This window comes from Hippopotamus amphibius, chromosome 5 (assembly GCF_030028045.1).
Source record: "Hippopotamus amphibius kiboko isolate mHipAmp2 chromosome 5, mHipAmp2.hap2, whole genome shotgun sequence".
NCBI lineage: Eukaryota > Metazoa > Chordata > Mammalia > Artiodactyla > Hippopotamidae > Hippopotamus > Hippopotamus amphibius.
The window spans coordinates 10,517,608-10,530,505 of NC_080190.1; the positions used below are offsets into that span (position 1 = coordinate 10,517,608).

At 43.6% G+C, this 12,898-nt stretch overlaps 1 pseudogene; it reads right to left on the reverse strand.

The window, feature by feature from the left end:
• Nucleotides 1–10,399: 10,399 nt before the first annotated feature.
• LOC130854049 (KATNB1-like protein 1) lies at nucleotides 10,400–11,606 on the reverse strand (annotated as a pseudogene).
• Nucleotides 11,607–12,898: the final 1,292 nt, after the last annotated feature.

The following is a 12,898-nucleotide window of genomic DNA, read 5'->3' on the forward strand; positions in this document are numbered from 1 at the left end:
CCTGGGGGTAACCAGGGCCATAAATTTGTTCCACAAACCCAGTGGGTTCCATTTGGAGCCACCCATCTCCAACCTGGGTTAAATTTGCAATCAGTCCCCAGCTATGATGTAGTGGCATTAGAATCATAGTTACGAAACAAAACCTGGACACAGTCGTGAGTCAGGACATCTGTCATTTTTTCTGGCAAAAAGGTGGCAGGGTTCAGAACATTACAAACTTTGAATTGAGTCACTGGTCCTTCTAATAACAAGGATTGATATTTAAGGAGATGATTATCAGACATCCAAAGGTTGCTTTTAGAGTTAAGAAGCCCAGATATATCATGAGAAGTAAGAACCGTCAGGTTCCAGCCATTAGTAAATTTGAGGGCTTCAGGTACCAGCAAAGAAATAGCGGCCACTATCCTTAGACAGCGAGGTCACCACATCTAAAGTTTTACTTAAATAAACCACTGGTTGTTGTGTGGGTCCATTAGGTTGGGTCATGACTCCCAGTGCTATTCCCTCTCTTTCAGTAATATACAGATTGAATTCTTGTCCAGTCAGGAGGCTAAGAAATGGAACCTGCATCAAGGCCTGTTGAAGAGCCTTGAAGGTGTTTTGGGCTTCAGGTGTCCATAGTATCTGATCTGTGTTAGCCTCCTGGGTTTCAGTCAAGAGCTGATATAAAGGTTTAGCTAATTCCCCATATCCAGGAATCCAGATCCTACAATAGCCAGTACGACCGAAAATCCCTCTCAACTGCCTCAAAGTGGCAGGTAAAGGATGTTTGAAAATTGGTTCTGTTCTCTCAGGCCCTAAAGCCCTTGAGCCTTGAGAAATTATAAGACCCAGATACTTAGAAGATTTGCATAATTGAACTTTGGCTTTTGAAACCCGATAACCACAGTCTGCCGAGAAATTTAATAGACATTCAGTAACATTTGAGCAGTGTTTTTCAGTAACAGCACAAATCAGAATGTCATCTACATATTGTAAAACAACTGCTCTGGGGTCCAAGTATCTTTGTAAATCCTGTGATAAAGCTTGTCCCAATAAATGAGGGCTATCTCAAAAGCCTTGGGGCAGCACTGTCCAAGTGAGTTGAACAGCCAGTTGGGTAGGGTCCTCAAAGGCAAACAGAAATTGACTCTCTGCCTCCAGTGGAATACAAAAGAAGGCATCTTTTAAATCTAAAACAGTAAACCAGGTTGCATTTTCTGGTATGTCTGAGAGCAAGGTATAAGGGTTAAGAATTATAGGATGCAAAGGAATTACAGCCTCATTAATAACTCTCAGGTCCTACACTAAGCGCCACTGACCATTGGGTTTCTTAATTCCCAAGACTGGAGTATTACAAGGACTGTTACAGGGTATCAGTAGTCCCTGTCATTTTAGATTTTCAATGATTGGCTTTAATCCCTCTTTAACTTCTGGTCTCAAAGGATATTGTTTTTGATGGGGAAAAACACTAGAATCTTTGAGTTTGATCACTACAGGTTTTGCATATCTAGCCTTTCCAATTTTTCCTCCTCAGCCCACACTTCAGGATCTACTTGTGTTTCTGCCAAAGGAAGACATCGAGGAGCACAGGTCTCAATATTCATATGCACCGACGCTTGAACTTTCATTAATATGTCTCATCCTAACAGGGGAGATGGAGTCTCAGGCACTATCAGAAAGGCATGAGAAAAAAGAACAGAGTCCCAATTACAGCTTAAAGGCTGACAAAAGTGATATCATTTTGTTTGACGAGACAGCCCCCTTACGGTCATAGAATGAGAGGAAAGTGGACCAGGGGTCTCAGCAAAAATGGAGAAAGTCTCCCCAGTAACTAATAAGAGTTGATAGATTGGCCGCCCACTGTTATTTGCATCCAGGATTACTCAGATGTTATCATGACAGGGGCCTGTGTGGGGACCCCCGAGCCTGGTCAATCTTGGGTTTCTGGGAGGTCTGATCCCTGAGACCTTCGCCTCTGGGGGCAGTTCCTCCTCCAATGTGGGCCCTTGCAGATGGGACAAGGAGCCGAGAGCAGCTTTATTGCCCGGGGACACTCTTGTCTGAAATGTCCCTCCTTTCCACACAGAGAGCAAGTTGGTCCCTTGCCAGAAAAACCCTGATTTGAGGAACCTCCTGGGGCTCCAGGTTATTTCATCACAGCCTGGACTGCCATCACCAAGACTTCCGCTTTCTCCTTAGCTCTCCTTTGTTTATGTTTTTCCTCCTTGGCATCTCGACCATAATAAACTGTGCCAATTGTAACAGCCTTTCTAAAGACTTGTCTGGTCCAAAAGCATGTTTTTGTAATTTCCTTCGAATATCTGGAGCCGCTTCAGTTAGGAAATTATCTTTTAAAATAACTTTTCCCTCCAGACCATCTGGATCTAGACCAGTAAATTTTTGTAGAGCTTCTCTCAGCCTTTCAAAAAATCTGCCAGGAGACTCCCTCTCTCCTTGTTCAATATCTGCCAATCTAGAGTAATTTAGGGGCTTAGCCCTTGCCTTCCATAGTCCCACAAGAATACACGTGACAAAGTGATTTCTATACCACTCACCCCTCTCAGTATCGTAGTCCCAATCGGGCTCAGTCAGGGGAACAGCTTGCACTCCAATGGACAGTGTCTTACTCTCTTCCTCAGATCTCCCCCTAGGATTTCATTCATACCATTCATCCCTGCACTTCCAAGCTTCAAATAAAACTCGGTCTAGAGAATCTGGGTCAGAGTCTGACTTAATAACGTCATCACATCTTTCCAGGTTAAATTATATAACTGACTGAGAGTCATAAAACTCTTTATATATTTATCAGGATCTTCTATGTAATCTCCCAAGTCCCCTTTCACCCTTTGTATATCCTGGTAAGAAAAGGGCCTTTGAATTTTTGTGGGTCCAAACTTCCCATTAGCCACTTTTTGAAGAGGCATTGCTTTAGGGGGTTTGGACTTGAGAGAGGTCTTAACAGGTAACTGATTATTTCCTTCCTGATTGGACTTTACCTCTCGATCTGGCTCCAGGAGAGCCGGGGGTAATTGTGGTAGTCGTTTTGTCTCCTCTGAGGAGTCAGAGTGTGGGGGTAGCTGCGGAAGAGGGGGCATCATCACCATGCTGTTTTCCTCGGCACACATCTCAGATCTATCCCTTAGGGCAAAAAACAGCCCTACAGAAGGAACTTCTACCCATTTCTCTTGCCTCCTACAAAACAAGTCAAGTTGAAGGATTGTATTATAATTAAGTGTCCCTCCCTGGGGCCATCGTTCACCATATCCCAAGGGGTATTGTGGCCAGGTAGTATTACAAAAGAAAATCAGGTGCTTCTTTTTTAAACGGCTGAAGTGAAAGCACCTGAGTTTTCCTTCCAGGACCCAGCAATGGAGGGGGGTAATCTCTGTGGAAGAGATATACTTCTACCATCCTGTTTTGAATTCCATAACGTCGTACCCTGGGATTTCCACACCACGCTAGATGATAGCAAAAGAAATGGTGTAGAGATGGCCACGACAGGGGCGGGGCAGGGGGGTGAGTGGGTTGGACAACCCAAAGGAAAGTCCTCGGGATCTTCAAAAACACTCATCCTTATGCAACAGATGGAAAAATAAGAATACCGTAGCAGCTTTTTTAACAATAATTTAAGAGTGTAAGGTGGTCCACTACCGACCAAAGAGACTAAGGGAAAAAGTCCACGGCATTTCCAATCTGCCCATATGAAGGGGCTCCCATACAGGGTTCTGAGACAGCCCATACAAGTCATAAGGGTCTCTATGCACAGAGTCTCAAGACATAGCTATTGAAGCGAACATTCTTTCCTAGGCGTAGCTCAGCTGCTAGCCGCTAGTAGTGTGATCTCTAGCCGCAGAGCAGTGCCTGGGGCTAGGGTGCCTCCCAGCTCTTTAGCATGCCTCTCCTGACAATGCATCAACAAACAATGTAAATGGAATCTTATGTCTCTATGGGCATGAGGCCGAGTGCCCCAAGAGTGTTACCTTGATATGGAAATCAGCAGAAAACAGTAATAACAGCAGGGAGAGCAGATGCCCAGAGACTTGCATAGCCTGAGTGTTAGGTTAGTCCCATAATTTCCCCAGGTCACAGAAAAGTGTTCTCAGAGGCCAGGAAAGAAAGGGGGAGAAGGGGAGGAAGAGGAAAAATCCAAACGTGTCGTCCTTATCTGGCCACTCCCCTCTCCTCTGCATGGAGTGCTTCTTAGCATTGGCAGGTCAGTATAAGCCCCTGACAGGCTCCCTTACGGGCTGCCCTTAGCCGTATGAAGACACTCATGGAACCATGGAGTGGGACTCCACACTCGCTCCATCCTTAATCTGACGTGTCACTCTCTCAATCACTCATACTGTAGTGAACAGGTTAGTAGAGACAGGAAATGGCAGAAATCAGAAAAGCCTGAGCAACCTTACCTTGTCATCAATCACAGATGAGCCCCCAAAATGTTTCTGTAGAATCCATCTAGGGAGTGGATTCGTGATCTCCGAAGGAAAAGAATTTCTCCTCAGGATCAATAACAAGCCGTCGCTCAGGTTTAAGTCACAGAATAACAGTTTACTAAGAAGAGAGTACAACATCTTCTGGCACAGACACCAGAAGGGGGTGGAGAGACCTGCAAAGGGGTCATACATGAGCAAGTTATATACCTTCAGAGCAGAGTTACAGTCCCAACCTTAGGATTAATTGTTAGGACTGAATGTTAGGATGGTTTCTTTAGAAACATTTGTGATATTCATTAGAACAAAGAATTTCGTTACTCAGTGATCTGTGATGTCCCAGTTAACCACTACCCTAGCTGTTAATCGAGATCACAAGGGAGAGTCATAAGAATCAGTCTTAAAGAATGAGTGAGGTTAAGTCATGTTTTTCCAGTTCTTCCACCCAACCCCCGGGCAAGTCAGCCCCTGGAACTCTCATAAGGAGGGGAAGATCAGGACTGCATTCCAGGTGGAAGGAACAGCATGAGCGGTCACTTTGGCAAGAGGCGGCGTTACTACAGGGCGTGAGGTGGGCAGGACAGGTTGCTTTGTACTATAAGACATCTCCCTGCCAGGTATCCCAGAAAATGGGCAGAACAAAGAAAATAACCAGGTGGAAAACAGCAGGGAACAAGTGGGGACTGAAACCCAGGTGGGGGTTTTTGAGCAGGCTGTGGAGAGACAGAGGCTGGAGAGGACAGCCAGGCAGGACCACAGGGTCCCGGTGCCAGGCTGCGATGATCTTGAAATTGACCTGGGGCATGGCCTTGGACGTTATCTTCATTCTGTAACATTTCACATCTACACTGGACTAAGTGACATAACGCCCGGGGGGATTTTGTGCAGTAAAGACTAGTTGCAGTGAAGAGAGCTGGCAAGGAAGTAATTAGATGTCTTGGGGGCCTATTTACTTGATAACAGAAGTGCCTCCTGCAGTCCAATGTCACTCACATAAGGACACCTCCCAGTACCTAAGAGTCCCTCCATTCGATTTCCTCCTTCTTTTTAGGATGTTAATCATTGCCAAACCCCCTGATAAACTGTGAAAAGGGGAAGTACAAGCATTAACACTTTGCTAGGGATTTGTCTGTAAGCAGTTATTACTTCATTGTTTTGCAAAGCATTGACCTTGAAGAAATGGGACCAAGGAAGTTGTGTTTAAAAAAGATTATTTCAGAATAACTTTACAGCTATAGAAAGTTGCAGAAAATACAGAGAGTTCCCATATACTCTGACCCAATTTGCACTAATGCTAACATCTCACGTGACCGAGGTACGTTTGTCAGGATTACCAAACCAACAATGCTACATTCCTAGTAACTAAACTCGGCTTTATTTGGATTTCACCCATTTTTCTTTTCTCTGGGATCCAACCTAAGATACCACTTTGCATTTCAGAAGTTATGTTAGGAAAAGGCCTAGAAGAGTAACAGTGGACAGGACCCAGGAACCCTCCAGTTGCTAGACCTTGCATGGGTGACCTCGTGTCTACACAATCCTATGAAGTTGAAACACAACCCCATTTTACCAGTGAATAAACAAGTTTGCAGAGGCTCCAGAGCTGGTGCATGGCAGGGTCACACACATTGCTAGGAGCCACAGGAATTCCACGGCCCCTCCAGCCCAGCACAAACCTGAGCTCACTGACTTTTGCTCAACACTTTGTGCAAAGACTGGACCTGAGAAGAGTGTATGCTGCCTGGGTTTCCCCCAGCACAAAGCTCCCCCACGGGGTTCAGGTCTCCTCAGCTCTCAGCATGGAGCAGCGGGGGTTCATGTGCCAAAGGTGCTCCCCGAATGCCAGCAGCCCTGCACCAGGTTCACACCCTGGCCCAGCCCGCAACAATGGCTAACCTTCAACAAGACACAGAATCTTTCTGAGCCTCAGTTTCCTCATCTGCAATGTGGATATCTAAGTTGGGGGTTGTTAACAGATTTAGACAAGGGAAGGTAGGTACCCTGTCTCACAGAGTACCAGATACAGAGCTAGCACTTTGTAGAGGGTTAATTCTCACATCTAAAATGCAAATGCAGGCAGGGACACATGTGTGTGTGTGTTCTCACCCATACATAACATCATGTAAAACCACAAGTTCCCTCAAGCCCTGCACAGAGGCTGCCTTAAGCCCCTCTGTAGATAAGGACATGGCAATTTGCTCCATGTGCTTTAGGGGCTGACATGAATCCCCTGTCATTTTTCAGAGCCAGTGCAAGTCTGGGGATTAACTTTGTACTGATAAAAGCTGGAGCTAAGAACTCCAGCTTTTTCAAATATTCTGATGGAGACACAATCTCCAGTTCCCAGACTGTCCAGAGCCAGTACCCCCTGAGGTCCTCCTGACTAGAAGGGAAGGTGGGTGTCACCTGTCAGCGTGTTCTTGGTCAGAGAGAGAGAGACAGAGAAAGAAAGAGAAAGAGAAAGATAGAGAGAAAGAGACAGAGAGAGAGATACTAGGCAGACTGTCCAATCATCCTGTTCACTTAGCATCTTGGTGACATGACCTTGAGATTCCAGGCCTCACTGATTTGCCCAGGGCTCTTCCCTGTCCATTTCATCCCTCGACACTCTAAGAGCACAAAGATGTGCTTGGGTGACTAAGCTTCAAAGCATTGATCTAAAGCAGTGACAGACACAAACTTGGAATCTTAATTGTCTCATCTGTGCTCAGATACTTGATCTGATTTTGCTCAGTACATATTAATTATCAAGCCAGACACACCTGCAGAAAGAAGTCACGTTATGAGCGTCTCCAGGGCAATCTTTTCTGCCCATTTTTATCAGTACACAAAATGCAGGCTTAATCAATGATTACAAAGTTTTAGGGCCTCTTAACAGTACACACTTTTCCTTAATCTCAGGAATTTTTCTAAGACCAATTAATCTTTGGTGAGAGTTGAGTGACTCACTGAAGACACTGACATAACAATTGACTTTTTCTAACTATAACCATGGCATTTCTCAACCAGAAACAAAACAAAAAAATACTTGCAATTACAATGATCAGCAAAGAATAGCCCCCGTCCAATATAAAACTCCCCTTGAGGTGGAAAATCTAGCACCAAGTAACACATAATTTGCCACGATTTGCATTCACAGCAGTGAAATTAACAACTGTAATAATTAGATATAATACCTGTAGATAGAACTTGACCCAATAAAAGACACATTTCAAGGATGGCTGTGGAGATCCCCATTTTGCTGCCTTCTCAATTTGAATAAAAATGCCAAGATGTTTATAGCTTCCTAGCTAAAAGGGGGCGTAGCTAACAATGGGCGTGTCTTCCGGGGTGCTATATTTCTACTGTTGCCATAAAGATACAGGAAGTAAGGGACTTGTCTAACAATCCGCGGCTAATCTGTGGGAACAATTTAGGTGTGTTAGATTCATTGGCATATGAAGAGTCTGGCTATTCCCTAACTGCAAAGGCACTGACATTAGCGATGCAATTTCCAACTTCCTTCTAGGTGAACCTCTAAGTCTCTCAAGGCCTCCCTCATTGTAGGCTTGATTTTCATCTTGGAGACTGTGAATGAATTTGTGGGAAGTCTGCTGCAAGGTTCGGGGCAGAGCAGGATGTGGGCTGCTGAGCAAATACAGCACACAGTGCCAAGGGGAAAAGCATCTCTTGGGGATGCTTTGTCCTGGCAGGGCAGTCTCCTGTTGACCCTGCCCTTGGAGAAATGAGGATGACATTAGTGCAGACATGATGGGAGAAAGATGTGAGAGATATCCATGGATTCCGTGTGCATATACTAGCTTTAGCCATCATCTTCTGCCTCTCACACTAATTCCATAAGCCAGGAGCTGAGAAATATGTGACCTCAAACTGAACCACATCCAGCCATTCAAGGCTTTGATTTCTTGTCCTTGGCGTTCACATTGTCTGACCCTTGGAGCCTGGAAAACCCACCAAACCTGCCCTCAACCTCCTCCAACCTTGCCCGCCATCCCTCTCTTATGTAGGTATCGCTTTGGGACCCCCAGTCTTTCTTTATCACCACACTCTGGTTTTACCCCCAGAATCTACCTAGAAGGTTTCCTACTGTTTATTTTTTTTTTGAAATATTTAGTGAATTTACTCAAATGAAGAAAACAAATGATACATAACTGAAAATATTAGAAATCTATATACAATAAAAAGTAAATATAAATTAGCCAACTCCATGGACATTTCCAGTTAAGCATTCATACAAATATATATTCACCTTTTCCTTATATATAGGAATAACACATACATACATGACATGATGATTCTGGCAAAAAAAAAAATCAGAGATACTAAAAATATTCTCAAGTTTTAAGAATGGTGTGGAATAAGTTTTAACAACAACATTCTACATGAATGGAAACCCCAGGTCAAGAGGCAACTGCCATTGAAAGATAGTGAGTGACTGTTTCCAAGACAACAAGCATCAGGGGAGCAGCCGGAAGCATTGACAGAAAGCCTAAATTACCTAAATGGTAAGTGTGTTGTACAGTGTTGTAGAGCCACACTGGATAGGATTGTGTGGGTTCTGAAGTCTCTACAATTTCCCCACCATTACAAGAGAGGGAGGAAAGTCATTATTTGTCTGAACAAAATACTGTGCTAAGTACCTCACTCATTTTCTCTTTCAGTCCACCAGCCAACCTTCAGAAATAGGCCTTGCTGCCATTTACTGAATACTTACTGTATGTTAGGCACAGTCCTGTTTGACAGACATTGTTTCCCTTACTATTTACACCACCCCTATGAGGTAAGTGCTGTTATTTTCACCACAAGGAAAAGAGCTTAGAGAGGTTAAATGACTTCTCCAAGTTCCTGCAAGTAGTAGATGGTAGGACTAGATTTTAAACCTGGGTTATTTTCACTGCAGTATAATGTTTCTCTTTTGCGAAAAGTACTTTTTGGCTGAGGCAGTGACTGACAGCTAGTTCCTTTTCCTGGCCCTTTCCAGATTCTGTATGCCAGTATTTTATTGGTGTTGTTGACCAAGGCAGTGGAGAGTACTAATGAAACAGAAGAAACTCAGGTGGTGAGTGGCCAGAGGACGTGGAGGTCTTGGTCACCAGCGGTAGCTGTATAATAGTTAGAGCAGGGTTTCCTGGGAAGGTAGAGCAATGGGGCAACCAGAGAATGCGTCTGGGAAACAGGTGCTAGGCACAGGAGTGACTGGACGTAGGATAGGGGTCTTGGCAAGACCTCTCACTCTTGTGGGAACCCCTCCTGGAAACAGGCATAGTTCGGGACAGGACAGGCTCTTCTTGAGGGAGTGGGAAACTTCGAGGAAAGTCCTTGCCCTGTGAATTGGTTCAGGATTCTTGTTCTGTTTCTTTCCCTGGAGCATTTTTCCTACCTCAGGGAACTGGGTAGGTAATGAAATTCATTTTTGGTTGGGTGGAGTGGCAACCAGTATTCATTTATTCATTGATCTTTCTGAGGGTACTTTACTCTCTTTTTATTGGAGCACCAATGTTTTTTTGGTATAGTTGGTGAGCTTGGGAGGGGGAAGTAATCATTTTCATCAATAAAATTTATTACACATAAAAAAAAAAAGAATGGTGTGGAATAAGTTTTAACAACAACATTCTACATGAATGGAAACCCCTGATTTAATTCCATGATTTTATCATACCAGAAGCATGGTTGGTTTTAATTTTCTTAAACACATATTGGTATCATACACATTGGCTTATTAATAATTAAGGCATTCTGTATACACAATATCTCAGTGTGAAAAAAAAACTTTTAGTATTGATTATTTGCTACGATGGTTTAAACTTTCAAAGTCTTTTCAACATAAGAAAATAGTAGCTGCACACATTTAAGTGTTTTCTTACAAAACACAATCTTAAAAAAAGTAATGATGATTGATCTTTGTGATTCCTAGTAATAAGTCCGGTCTTATTTTTCACATAGTATAAATTATATTCTTACGCAGGATTGCTTTAAGACCCAGTAGTTCTTCAATAATGTTACCAAATAACCATATAAATCCCAAACGCAGCAAAGGTGAACAATCTTCATAGTGCACTTTCACCTCATTAAAGTTGAAGCTGCTCCTTTTGGATATTTTTCCACTTCAATGTGAAGTAGATCATTAGCGTTTCATTAGTGTTCATTATGTGGCTTTTTAAAGGAAAAAATGGTTTTGATTTCTTCCACAGTTCACAGTTCTCAGTTGAGACATTTTTTGGGAAGTCATATAGTCCAGGGATGTTTTGGATAATCAAATGCTATGTAGTAGATGAAGTCTCTCAATGCAACTGTAATAAATAAGCGTCTACATCCTTGGCTATATTACCAGTATATCCTGGAACCAAAGTAAGATGGTTTTCCTGTTCCCACAATCCACTTAATTGTTTTAAAATCTGAATATTTCCATCACTTATAATTTCTGTTTTGGATGATGGTTCTGACCACCACCTTTTTATGACTGCTTGAAGCCAGCTTAAACCAACTATTATATACTCTTCAAATGTGCTTTTAAGTAGTGACTTGACTAGAGGCAACAAGTCTACACAGCAGCCGAGTGAGATGTATTGTTTTTCTTCCTGTAAACTATTCGTGAGCACAGGAAGGCAATCCACCACAACTCCAAGGTCTTCTATCCTCACCAAATAAGCTACAAGTTCACTTATACTTCTCTTTCTCCAGAAAGTTAAAGCTACATTCAATCTCAAATTCCTGCTGAACAAAACCTGTGCCATTATTGTATGGTCCTGAGAAAGCTCAGAAAAAAACCCACTATATTCTGATGATGGGCTTTGTCTGGGAAGAACCAGAATCACTGGAGTTAACCAAATATGTTCGACTATTATGCCGTAATTTTTCAGAAAGGTGGCCTGTACAAGCCAGTTCATTTTCTTTATTTGCCATATCACAGCCCCCACTTTTAGGGGACTGTTTTTTTCTGTAACAAGGATTTTGAAAAGGATGATGAACTTTCTTTCTACGATAGATCACCTTACATAGTTTATCTGGGCTTTTCACAGCTTGTCCAACTGTTCTAGTTACGTAAGCAGCCAACTGTTTTGGAGATTTCTTAACCTCCTTCATGTTCTTATTAGTGAAATTAGAGATCCTTTTTCTAGGAAGATCAGAGAAATGATCCTCAATATTATTACAAAAGTTGCGTTTTTTAACATTGTGGGTTTCGGATGCCATAATCTCTTAAATACCGGTGCTTCATGGTACCGCGGCACCTCCGCCCAGCCCAGACCCTGACCGACTCCACTGGGCAGCCCAGACTATCCCTCGGCTCCCAGGCCGAGCCCCACTCACAGCCATTCAAATGCAGCCACATGCGCCTATCATTTATTTTTTATCAAAACTCTCTTGCTGGTCGGTAACTCCTGCTTAGAAGCATATGGCTTTGCAGGACTTGCCTCTGCTCTCCTGGCCTGAGTGAGCCATGTCCGGCCTTGCAGCTGAGATGTGGAGGCTAGGAGATGACCCCTTGGCTTCCTTGCTGCGAGCTGTTAACCCCTAGTCTCTAGGCTTCATTCTGGAAGGATACCAGGAACCCATGCCTTGAATCAGCCACCACGCAGGACTTAGGGCTGGACATCTGCATGTGGCTTCATCCAGATGAAAGTTACTTTTGACCTTGGCTTTCTTTGTTAATCTTATACCTCTTTCCGTTGTTCCCAAGTTCCTCCTCTCCCCTTGATGAGAACAGGCACATTTCCTCGGGATAACTTCACTGTTTTTCATGCTCCTACTATCAGCCCAACAATTGATGAGTGTCAGGTGACAAGAAAACCAGGACACACATCTGCTTGGGAATGTGGAAGACCAGGTAGCATCATGGATGCCTCTTACAGGGGTTATGATTGTTTGGATCCTGAAGTGCTGGGCTGGGAATGATTGTGAAGTGTTGGGTTTGGGATCATCAAAAAAAGGGTGCTGTGGTTGATTAGTAATGCCTGCCCCGACCACAGCAGAGAAAAAATAGAGGTAGGAGTGCAAACTCTCCACGAGGGAGGAGGGGGTACAAAGTGTCCCTTCCCCACAGAAGCACACTGTCTCATCTTACAGACGGATCTGCATGGTGACAGTTACAACAGGGCATGAGTATTATTACTAGTTGCTATGGGCAAATACAGGAGAAAAAACATGTAAATCAGATGACAGAGGTAGTTTCTCAAAAGAAGTGAGACTTAAAATATAAGCATCGGGCAACCATGGGTGGGAGAACAGGTGAGAAAGAGGAGTGACCATTGAGGACTGTGTGAGAGGGGAGGTTAGGGAAGGTGGGACCTCCTGCCAGGAGACTCTCCAGGAAGCCCCATCAATAGCTCAGCTCAGAGCAGAAAGAACAGCACCACTTCCTCATTTATGTCATTGTGATGACTCTGTCCTTTGCCCACTGTGGTTAGCAGTAAAGATCCCAACACAGCAAGAGCTTGTGAGCTTTTTGTTCAGAAGGTATCAGGAAGGAGGAAAAGGAGAGAACC